The sequence below is a fragment of the Mus musculus genome, chromosome 1 (assembly GCF_000001635.26).
Source record: "Mus musculus strain C57BL/6J chromosome 1, GRCm38.p6 C57BL/6J".
NCBI lineage: Eukaryota > Metazoa > Chordata > Mammalia > Rodentia > Muridae > Mus > Mus musculus.
This window is the reverse complement of record NC_000067.6, coordinates 93974796-93987326: the sequence shown is the minus strand read 5'-3', so window position 1 is coordinate 93987326 and position 12531 is coordinate 93974796. Positions and strand designations below refer to the sequence as shown.

The 12531-nt window shown below is 47.1% G+C and overlaps 1 pseudogene across 1 annotated transcript; it reads right to left on the bottom strand.

Annotated features, from left to right (window-relative positions):
* Positions 1 to 299: 299 nt before the first annotated feature.
* Gm7889 (predicted gene 7889) lies at positions 300 to 11992 on the bottom strand (annotated as a pseudogene). The gene is made up of 5 exons (NR_165836.1): positions 11917 to 11992; positions 11268 to 11407; positions 6911 to 7053; positions 4116 to 4281; positions 300 to 1767 (listed from the first exon to the last, which is right to left on the bottom strand). The product of NR_165836.1 is annotated as a predicted gene 7889 (transcript).
* Between the last annotated feature and the right edge of the window lie 539 nt (positions 11993 to 12531).

The window sequence follows — 12531 nt, the reverse complement described above, 5'->3', positions numbered from 1 at the left end:
TTACAATTAACTTTATGTGAATCATTTTCTAGCAGCAGCAAGTTGTAGTTCAAATTTTTTCCAGAAACTGATAGCAGGAAAAAAATATGGTAGGTGTATTCAGCCTTCCAGACTGCCAGGTCATGAGACAAGCCAAGTGATAGAGAACAGTGTGTAGACCACATGACTGAAAGTCGCTTCTATTGATTCAGTTAGGGAATTGTCCCATACCCAGAAAGGTCAAGCTCTGCACGCAATCATAGCCCTCCACACCTGTTTACCAACCAGACAGGTCCTCAAGAACAAGGTAAGCTGGGTGTAGTGGCACTTGCCTTTAATCCCATTGCTCAGGGGCCAGAAGCAAAGTCAGGGGCATGGAGGATCTCTGTGAGTTAAAGGTCTATCTATCTGGTCTACATTGTAAGTTCCAGAACAGTCAGAGTTAAGTAGAGAGACCCTGGCTCAAAACAAACAAAACCTGAGGGAATGGCCTGGCCGGGTAGACCACAGTTACCAATCCAAGGCCTGCTTGATATGACAGCAAATCCCACTCAGGCGTATGGGAATGAGTTGTGGTATTCTGGCTGACCATGGTAACTTATCTGGGGCTAGACAACTCTGCTGCAGCCCTCGGAGAATACATGCCACAGGGCAAACTGTCCAGTAAGATCCATCCAAGAGATCACGTGCTTCTCTTCCCAGAGATGGGAGGGAGAGGTATTGGTTCCCTAATTGGTTCTTGATTGTGTCAATAAAGGAGGCAGAAGCTAATTGTTGGGTGAAGGGAAAAAGATGGAAGTTTTGAGTACCAGTCAGAAAAAGGGGAAACAAAGAAAACAGAATTTGGATCAGGCTTTGGAGCAAGTAGGGTGGTGCAGACATGTAGGAGTGGAAATCTTAGAGTTTATAGCTTCTACTGCAGGCGGAGGGACAGGCAAGATGGAGGGAGCTAGTTGATAAGATTACGGCAGGAAATTTTTCGCCTAGCCATTGAGTTATCTGTCTAGTTTTAAGATAATAAAACTGTCTGGTGTTTTCTATCCACTGGGGTGGTTGTTGGTCACAGTTTGGCAAAGCTAGCCATGAGGGGATAGGGCAACAATCACAGCTCCAGGGGAAAATGACCAGAGGGCCATTAGCAAAGCTGAGTGAGACTGATGAGAGCCTTGCAAGGCACCAGGCAAGTAGGGATCTTTTAAAATTACGCGCTATAGAGATGCAACAAAGCAGGTCTCCACAGGCCACCCACCCCAGAGCTGGTGAGATCTGGCCTGTTTGGGAGTAGGGCAATTGCCCACCCACTTATTCTGTCCACAGGAGACAAAAGAAGGGCCTGGCAGCTCTATCTGATCTGTTTGCCCCCACAGAGAGGCAACCTTGTCCAGAGGGTGCTCAGAGCTGGCTCCTGGCTAGCAGTGAGAGTCAGTTACCTGGTCTATTGTGGATGACATCAGCTGGCAGGCCTCCAGGCCCACCAAACCTTCCTTCGCCTAGGTCCTAGCATCTTGCACAAGCTGAAAAGCTCCATTTAGGCCTGGGCAGGTAGAGTCTTATAGGGGTTCAGGATGCCTTTGGGGTCCAGCATGGCCTTGAGCTGTTGCATAAGCGTCACGGCCACAGATGGCTTGCTATAGCCAAGTACATCCTTCTTCTTGAAGCCCAGGCCATGCTCCGCACTGACACTGCCCCGCTGCTCCGCTGTCCAGGCATACACATAAGGTTCCAAGGCACCGAGCAACTCCCGGCTAAAGGCCTCTGCTGTCACGTTCAGGTGAAGATTGCCATCCCCTGGGAAACAAGGGAACAGTTAGGCTGAGCAGGCCTCAGATCTGCCCAAAGAGTCCTCCTCAGACATCACTGCCCCAACCCCCAGTCAGGTATCTGCACCCCATGCATCCTGGTTCTAAGCCACCACCCTTGGCCCATCCCTTCAACCCTCCAAGGCTATGAATGGCAGCTGCTGGGCCCCATCTTACAGGAATCTGGGCACGTGAGCCACTTTTTAGTCCTCCCCAAAATGACTGGGAACTCCCTCCCGGAACCCTAAAGTCTAAAGACACAGGCTGGTGAGAACCGTTCCTGCACAGCAAAAGGCTTTTCAAACAATACTTGAAATGACAGAGTGCAGCAGTGCACGTCTTTATTCCCAGCACTCAGGAGGCAGAGGCAGGAGGATCTCTGTGAGTTTGAAGCCAGTCTGGTCTACAGCGTGGATTCCAGACCAGCCTGGACTAGAGTCCAATGATACTGTCTCAGCCACAGAACTCAAATGACAAGCTCAGCTATGGAGGTCACTATAGAGACAGGGTTTTAAGAAAATATCTCTTGGAGTCTAAGAAAATGGCACTTTTGCTGGACCTCACAGCCAAGTTCATATAAGACGACATAACTGACCTGATATGCTGCTAAAGTACTCAAGCCTGTTTGTTCAACCCATCTTGAAGAATACAACTAACCTTGACTTTCCATGAGTAATCAGCTTTTACAACCTAAGCTAATGCATGGGTATAAAGTTGTTACTCTTCCATGCCCCTGACCCAGAGGGCAATAGGTATCTGTGTGTGTGTGATGGTAATCATTTGCTAAAAATAGCAAACAGGTTGAAAAACAACCTTGAGCGCAGGGCTTGGTGGCACATGCCTTTAATCCCAGCACTCTCGAGGCAGAGGCAGGCAGATTTCTGAGTTCAAGGCTAGCCTGGTCTACAAAGTGAGTTCCAGGACAGCCAGGGCTATACAAAGAAACCCTGTCTCGAGAAAAAAAAAAAAAAAAAGAAAAGAAAAGAAAAGAAAAGAAAAGAAAAGAAAAGAAAAATGACCTTGAATAACAAATATCTGCCATAAATGTTGGAATCAATAAAACTTGATAGTGTATATTTACAGTTCTGTTTGCTTACGAACTGAGTGGTTTGGGGCCAGTAGGGTTAAGCTGGGGTAAATAATCCAATCACTTGTGAAATTCTGTGGGGCACTGGGCTATACACAGACAGTCTGGTCTTCATTTGAGTTGAGTCTGAACCCCCGGACCCAGTGGTGATAATCAACCTACATGGGGTGAAAGGAGTTCCCTCATATCTCCTGGAACTCTGGCTCCTGTTTAAGTTACTGCCCTCCCCCAAAGCCCCCACAGGAGAAGTGTGTGGCTAGTAGTCATGTAGACAATGTCCCAAGCTTCTGAGCTTCAGACTAAACTCCTCCCCAGTTACCTAGCAACAGTAAAGATAACAGCCTACCATAAGAAGGGCTGCTTGGCCTCACCTCGCTCTCTTACTCACCTCACTCTCTCCTCTTACTCTCGTCTCCTCACTCTCTCCTCTCCTCTCATTCTTATTCTCTCCTCTCACTCTCCTCATTCTCTCTCTCCTCTTCTCTCTCTGTCTCTGTCTCTCTCTCTCTCTCTCTCTCTCTCTCTCTCTCTCTCTCTCATTCTCCATCTTTTCCCTTTCCCCCTGCCTTTCTACAATACAGCTCTAAAATCACAGAATGTCTCTATTCATCAAGGCCCACTGTACTTATTCTCACCTGCATGGGAAAGTCTCTCCCTCAGCCCTCTATCCCATAACCCCGGGACTACAGGGTGTCCCCCCAGGGCCCTCAGTCGGGGACTGCCCCTTGTCCATCACCCACCCCACACCCCCATCGAGTGGGGTCAGTGGCTTAGATGCAAACCTGGGCCAAGTGGAAAGTGTCTGACAGCCCTCCCCCATCTGCCTGCTCAGAGCACAGGAGAAACTCTGGCCAGACATGGGCTATCCTTCCTCTGCCTTCTTCCCACAACATACTCATTAGTTTCCACAAAATTCTGTTAAAGATTTCTGTAAATTATCCCTCATTCCTTCCTCATGTGACCTCTCCTGGCCTGTTCAGTAAATATAAATTTCTTTGTTAGGGACGAATAGCTAAACAGCAAAATCAAAGTTATCAGGCAGGCATGGGCAGACACATGGCAGACATAGGAATTCAAACTTTAGCTTGTTCTTGGTTGAATTAATTCAAGGGCAAGTTAAGCTTTCTCTCTTTCATGTGACAGCAATATATTTGAATGACTCCGATGCTGTCTTTAATGTGTTTAAATTAATTCAGTTCACCACAGTGGAGCTGTGCCACCCACAGGGGCAGGGTAATGTGCTGGCTCACCCAGGTGTCCATATCCCACCACGTGCTTGGCACGGGGGCCAAGGCGGGTGCGTAGGTCGATCACAAGGTCGTAGAGCCGCTCCACAGGGAGAGATAAGTCATACTTGAACACATAGCCATCTCGGCTGAGTGCCTCTGTGATCCTCTCCCGCAAGGCCCATAGCATCTAAGATCATGAAGACATAGTCAGAGCACACCACAACAGGGCACTTGTGCTGGGGTCACTGAAATAGTGCTGCTTTCATCCAGGTCTCTGGAAGAGACAGAGGTGGGCAGGGGGTCTGGAAGTATAAAGGTCAACTGGGCTCCCGGAAGGACCAGCTCTGTGATAATGCTAGGACAGACTTTGAAAAGATAGACTAGTGGGGGGGGGGGGGGCGCACACCTTTAATCTCAGCACTTGGGAGGCAGAGGCAGGTGCATTTCTGAGTTCGAGTCCAGCCTGGTCTACAAAGTGAGTTCCAGGACAGATAGGGCTATACAGAGAAACCCTGTCTCAAAGAAAAGAAAAGAAAAGAAAAGAAAAGAAAAGAAAAGAAAAGAAAAGAAAAGAAAAGAAAAGAAAGAAAAGAGAAAAGAAAAGAAAGACTACTGCAACATGGTAGTGGCTGGTGGTAATGCACCCCTTTAATTCCAACACTGGAGAGGCAGAGACAAGCAGATCTCTCTCAGTTCAAGGGAGGCTTGGTTTACAGAGGGAGTTCCAGGACATCCAGGGCTGCACAAAAAACCCTGTCTCAAAACAACAAGTAAAAAGGATCATATTTTCTCTCACAGGTAGAGTCTATATTAACTCTGTGTGTGTGTGTGTGTGTGTGTGTGTGTGTGTGCCCACGCGAGCGTGTGTGCACGCATATATACATGTGGCATGAAAGCAGAAGAGAACCTTTCTGGGGCAAGGACTACCCAGCATTCCCAGTACTCCATTTAACATGAGAAGTCAGCAGAAACATCAGAACCAGCCTTGCACCAGACAAAGGTGTTCAAGGAGCAGGCCCTGTGATCTCATTGAGCTTCAGCTCCAAAAAAGTGAGTTTCTTAACCCAAATCCAAGCCCAGAACCAGCCAAGTGTACAGTGGGATGCTGGGACACTCCATCCTCCCCCAGATCATTTCCAGGAAACCCCAGAGGGAGCCATCAGAGGCATGACAAGGACCTGGAGGACTCAGACTGAGCACCTTTGCCATCAGGAGTAGCTGCGGAGTCACCACCAAGCATAAAACTGTCAGATCACGATGAAAGAAGGAAGCTGAGGACAAAAGCAGGTGGAGAGGACCATCTTCATCACTGCAAGCTCCAAACTCAGTCTGTGGCATAAAGGCTTCCTCATGGGATCAACAGGCCACAAGGGCTACCCCACTCCCCTGAACACCTTCGCTATGAAGTAAGGGCTGCAGTTAGTAACAGGTACCACTTCAGTGGGCACGGACTCTAGGGCTGCTTTAGAGCTCAGCTTGTACAGTTCTCAGCCAGCACCATAAAGCCTTAGGATCCCCAGGACCACATGAGCCAGGCATGCAAGCACATCTAAGCATGCATGGAGTGGAGGATGGAGATCAGAAGTTCACGGACACCCTGAACTATGCAGTAAGTTCAATGCCAGCTGTGACTATACACAAACATATCTCAGAAAAAAATCTGGCCAGGCTGAGGGTTTGGGAGATGGGAGGGGTACATTTTTAATCCCAGCACTCACAGAGGCAGGTGGATCTCCAAGTTTGAGTCAGCCTGGTCTACATAGTGACTTCCAGGACAGCTAGGGCTACACAGAGAAACCTTGTCTCAAAAAAAAAAAAAAAAAGAAAAGAAAAGAAAAGAAAAGAAAAAGAAAAAGAAAAAAAGAAAGAAAGACAAGAAAAAAAAAAAAAAGAAAACAACAAAAAAAAGAACCAACCAACCAGAAAAACAAGAACAACAAACCCCAAAGGCCAACCAACCTTAACGATAAGGAAAATGATTTAATAAACTGGATAGAATATATAACAGGTTGACTACATAGGACACAGCTCAATGATTCAATGTTTTTCACACTCCACAGTCTCCTTCCTTTTCTCTCCAAGGATCAACCCTGGCAGCTCCCTGCAGCCTCTCTGCCCTCTGCTGGCAGCTCATCCTACTGCAGACAGCAGGACCAGGGCCAGACACCAGGAAATAAAACTCCCAGATTAGGTGAAGAACAGCTCCCAAACAGAAATGCCTCCTGTTCCTATGTCCCCCAGGAACCCAGACAGCTTCCCTGCAACACAGTCAGGGCTGTCCCTCAGACACCGTCTTCTCCTGAACTTCTCCTTTGGACAAGTCTGTGGAGAGCTGTGGCCAACTTATTATAGAGAGCACATGGTCAGCCATGGAGCCCAGGAGAGGGGAGATGTGTGGGGGAAATTCTTTAGTATTAGTGAAAACGATCTAGATACCAAGAATACATTTTTCACTCCAAAGAAGTTCCTCTAATGGGGGCTGGAGAGATGGCTCAGTGGTTAAGAGCACTGACTACTCGTCTAGAGGTCCTGTGTTCAATTCCCAGCAACTACATGGTGGCTCACAATCATCTGTAATGGGATCTGATGCCTTCTTCCGGTGTATCTGAAGATTGCTACAGTGTACTTTTATAAATAAAATAAATCCTTAATAAAAATATCCTTTAAAATAAATAAATATTTTTAAGAAAAAAAGATGTTTCTATCCATGCCATGGAACCCGAGGTGTCTTGGCCATCTACCCCATCTCTGCAGGACAGACTAGGCCCCGGCTATGTGAACAGGAGGGAAGGCAGGGAAAAGGAAGGTTACAGTACCTGGACTTTCCTCTGGTCGGTGGCCATAGTGCCATCTGTCACCAGGCCAGAGTTCAGCACCTGCTCCAGGACGTTCGTCAGCTTCTCAGCATCATGTCCTGCACTGGAGCCTGAGGTCTCAACCAGGACATAGAATGGACTATCTGAAAGGAAGCAGGAGAGGCACTGTGAGCCACAGTCTGGACTGCCAGCATCCACAGTTAGAACCACTTTCCTCCCGGTCATACAACTAAGACAGCTCTTCCCGGGTGCATGACGTGACCTACAGAACAGGAAGCATTCAGGCTCGCTAAATTTCACATGGGTTAAATATAAGTTTTCTGCTGACAGAGAAATAGAAAAAGGTGACTCTCTGCAGGAAGCCCCACCCTGCTCACTTAGCCCCATGCCTGGTTCCAGTTCCATACATCCCAACAGCCTGATTCAGAAGGGCTGGCACAGCAAGATAGCTGTGGGCTCTAAGAGATGGCTTGTCTCTTCTTACAGACTCCAGAATCCCAGGGAAAGGACACTGTGTGGATGATCAGCTCAGACATGGCTATTACATGCTAAAGGAGGCAATTTCTATCACAAGAACTGACTGTTTAAACATTCAAAAGGTTAAAGGTGTATAAATAACTCACTGAGGGGCATTGTCCCATTCCTTAATACAACATTATGGCTTCTTCCAGAACAATCATACAAGTTCATCCTACTACAGACTGAATGCAAGTGTTAAAGACAGCAAGGCTTTCCTATACACAATGGTGGCCCATAACTCCCTGTAGCCATAGTCCCAGAAAATCTGACTCCTTCTAGGATCCACAGGCATTGCATACACATGGTGTACAGAGATACATACAGGTAAAACTATATACAAACAAAAGAAGATGAAGAAGGAGGAGGAGGAGGAGGAAGAGGAGGAGAAAGTAAAGAAAGCAAAAAATAGCAAAGCAAAGTGAGGAGAGGAGAAGGGAGAGGAGGGGAGGAGTGGAGAGGGAAGGGAAGGGAAGGGAAGGGGAGGGGAGGGGAGGGGAGGGGAGGGGAGGGGAGGGGAGGGGAGAGGAGAGGAGAGGAGAGGAGAGGAGAGGAGAGGAGAGGAGAGGAGAGGAGAGGAGAGGAGAGGAGAGGAGAGGAGAGGAGAGGAGAGGAGAGGAGAGAAGAGAAGAGAAGAGAAGAGAAGAGAAGAGAAGAGAAGAGAAGAGAAGAGAAGAGAAGAGAAGAGAAGAGCCAGGCACAGTGTGCACACCCTGAATTCCTGCATAAAGGAAATGAAGATAGGTGGTTTCCTGGGCCTCACTTACCTTTTAGCTTAGTCTAATCAAAGATTACCAGGACAATAAAAAGCCCTCTCTCAAACAAAGGGGGACAATGCCCAAGGTTGATCTCTGATTTTTACAAGCATGCATATAAATGTGTACCTACACCTCCACAATAATTAAAATAAATAAATACAATAAAGGGACACAATAGGAATCATTAACTGTGAAGAGACCATCAAACCTACAGCCCTAGTCCTGTGGTGTCTATGTGGGTGTTTCCAGAATTATTTAACTAAAGTAGAAAAACTTACCTTAAAAGTAGACATCAACAGGCCCCAGCTTGACTAAAATGGCCTGAGCCATAACTGATCTCTTTCTGCCTCCTGACACAGGTAACCAGCTCCCTCCCTCTGTTGCAAACATACTGTCCCAGCCTTGGAGTGAGTCAAAGCAAACCTTTCTTCCTTCTAGCTACTTCTGCCAGCATTTTATCACATCAGTAAGAGACGGGGCTCAGGGAAGGGGATTCAAGGGTCCTGGAGGTGAGCTGGCGGGTGCAACTCCACACCAAGTTGGCCTTAGCTAACCTTCCTCATTTTCCAATTTCTGAAAGTCAGGTACAAGGAGAGCATCACTGCCTGAGAAAAGTGCCCCCTGGTGGCTCCTCTGTGAACTCCACGTGTCCCTGAAGCTCTTAGAGCCAGAACCATTACAATAGGTTCAGCAGCCTCAGACTGAAGCTAGAACACCCCCGGGGCAGGCTTTGCACCCCTTTGGAATCTGGCTCACCACTTCCAGGCCCAGGACAGTCCCTCGAAGGGAGCCATATCTCAGGAATCGCAGGCCACCAGCATTTGTTGCCACATTTCCCCCGATGTGGCAGCTGCCCTTTGCTCCCAAGTCCAGTGGCATGATGAAGTCCCGCTCCTGCACGTACCTGCTCAGCTCCTCCAGCACACAGCCTGCCTGGCAAACCAGGATTCCTACAAAGGGCGACTGAGTTACCAACAACCTCTGGAAACTCTAGGGGTATGAAAACTCACTGCTGAGAACTCCCTTGTAGGTAAGAACCTCCCAGAAGGAATGTTCTCCACGGAGCCATCTCTTCCTTCTAGACAGAATCAAAACACTTGGTCCTTTGAAATTACAATATAAAACAAGAAAAATCAGAAGGGCAAAAGTGGAGGAGAATCTTCTTGCATGGTTAAGAGGAGAGAGGACAAGAAAGGTCTGTGACACAGCAGTGTCTCAGCCTGTGGAGCACTGCGCTGCTGAGTTACAATGTTCCCATGCTTTTGGTGTTGAGAGTGTTGCTGACAACTGCAGACAGCAGTCCTCTACACAGCTAAGCAGCCTCGCTACTGAAGAAAAGCTAGGAAGCCCCTTCACGGGTGCCACTGTGTGGCCATACATGTCCAGGAAGAACTGCTACGGCAAGGACTGGATGCAAATGGAACTTGTGTGATATGCCCACTGTGAAAGCCACCTAGTGACTTACAGCACACAGAGAATGTCCTTGACACAGCTGCCAGTTCTGTGCCTGACAGGAGCCATCTAGAAAGGCTAAGACTAGCAGGTGACCTTCCTGGAGGTGGCCCACCTTTTTGCATGGCCTAAGATGGGTGAGCTCTGAGAGGCAGGGTCCCAAGAGACTTCATCTCAGGATGGCTTCTTGGAGCTGATATGCCTTTTCTGTCACTCTTACATAGCCTAAGGATTCCTGGGCATTAGCCCACCCTATTGAGCAGACTTCCTGCAGGTCAACATAAAGATGAACTGTCATGAATTAATGCTGTTTAGATGAATTAATGGTTTTATACAATTCCTGATTTGATTCAAATAATCTTAGGAAGAAGAGATGGTTTTAGTTATTTTCTAGAAAGATGTAATAAAGTTAGAATCAAGAATAGAATGTGCCCACTCCTCATCATGTAAGAAAAGGCTGAATAAGAAACATAATGAGGGTGGAGAGATAGTTCAGTGGTTAAAAGAACTGACTGCTCGTCCAAAGGTCCTGAGTTAAAATCCCGGCAACCACATGGTGGATCCCAAACATCTGTAATGAGATCTGATGCCCTCTTCTGGCATGTCTGAAGACAGCTATGGTGTACATACATATAATGACAAATAAATCTTTTAAAAAAGAAATATAATGAGCTTTCATAATTACACTAAAAGGAGCAATACAATTGGGACAAATTTGTCATCAAAGCAAAACACTCATTCTAGACTAGATCCAAGGATAAAGCCACAGGTGTGTACTATGATAAGGCAAGGCCATGTAAAACTGTTGCTTTGAACTCATAGTGAGCTTACAGAATGAAACATTGCCTTAAAATTAATATCAGCATCTTTCTGTAGTTCCCCTTTTGTGTAATATTTTATCTGTGAGTTAATTTTGCAAAGAACTTTTGTCTAAGAAGGTTAAAAAAAAAGGCTAGAGAAAAGAAATAAAGTTGGTGGCTTGGAGAACTCTGCCCTATCCATCTGTCATTCATCCATCCATTCTTCATTCATCTATCCATCATCCATCCATCCATCCATCCATCCAAATGTACGAGCACAGCCATTTTCCACTTTAACACATACACACACATACACACACACACACACACACACACACTAGCCTGGTGTATATGTGTTTGTGTAAGAGACATCTTTTCTTTTTCTCACTGGTTCAAACAGAGTAGAGAGCTCCCTTGCCAGAGAAAGGAGCACTAGCACTAAGTCTTTTACCCAATTCGCTGCTTCTAAGCTGCAGGTATTAATTGCCTGAAGACATTGGATTCTGACCCCCAGAATAACCAAGAATTTAAGAAAGGTAAATATTACCAAAAGTCAGCTTCTTTTGGCCTAGCAATCACAACTTTTGCAACCACAACCACTAATGCCCCCAACTCTGCCTTCCAGACCTGGAAAACCTATAGATGCCAGGAAGATATCCAGAATGTCCCAGTCAGGACCTCACACACGTGAGCACACAAAAATGTCTGAATGCATTTCTAGCCTAACCACAGTCTCAGTACTACCAAGGAAAGACAACCTCATCTGGCGGTAGGACAGACAGAGGAGTTTGGAGCAGACACACACACACATACACACACACACAAGCTTACCAGATACATTGTGAAAGCTGATGACTTGATTCATGAGGGCAGTGGACAGGATGACTTCGTCAAAGACAGGAACACTGCCACCCACCATGCCAGTGTTCCCGCCCTGTGGGTTCACAGCCAAGTTCCTCTTATAGCAGTGCCTGGGACAAAAATAGTGTCGATAGCAAGCCACAATCCCTATGCTCATACAACTATCCCCAAAGGACATGCTACCAAGGTGACACTAGTCTCCCCAACCAGATCTCCTTGCAAGACCTTTCTGCTAGTTTTGACAGGGGCTCTTCCCTGGTACCCCATGAAGAAGTCTAAGAGAGGATCCATCCCAAAGCTATACATAGGGGAAGAGAGGCTGACACTGTCTCGGGGTCTTGTGGAAGTGGTACACGTGACCTAATTCTAGTACCTTCAAAGCTCTCATAGTCTTTTTAAGAGTCAGCACACCATCTATATCTCCACAAACCTCACCCCCTCCTCTGCATCCTGAGTTCTGAGCACAACCCACCAGCCCTGGGCCTATGCCTGTGACTCATCCTACAGCTGGTTTTCTTACAGATGTGGATGCAGAGAAAGGGATGCTTTCAACCCCCTATCTTCTAATGGGTAGGTATGAATGTAGCCCATGGTACCCTGTCTGCAGACATCTTCTTACCTAAGAATCTGGGAGACTTCCTCTGAGGTCTGGGGTCTCAGCAACACCTTACTACAACCTGCAACAACAGAATAGACTTATCAGCAAATGTGGAGGGAAGTGGCCCAGTCACAATCCTTCCTCCCCCCCCATGCCCACCCTCCACTGTAGTTTATCCAAAAGAATGTCCTCTGCTGCATTTGCTCTTCCTCAGTGAGGTGACCAGCATAGCCACCAGACCCACAGCCACTCCAGTACAAGAGGAAGATGTCAGAGGGTCCTGACCTGCCTAGGAGATATGCACCAGCTGGATCACTACAGCAACTGGTAGAGCCAATGGCCCCTCCCCACCTGGCCTTGTGGGAGGGAAGGTGGTTTCAGCATCAATGCGCAACGAGCTCTGGTGGGCTTCTCTGCAGACTCAAGAATCCCTTGTGACTTGGAAACATCCTGGTGTTTCTCAAACTGTGTGTTGGTTTTAACACAGACTCTCCTTCTTTAACCAAGTAGTACAGTGGCTAAAAACCTAACTCACAGATCTATCTGTCCACCTTATCGTAGGTCCCAGTGGAGACCAGATTTCTTCCTGAATTGTTCCACTCACTTTCACTTGTCCCCCAAACCAAAGCTCCTTTC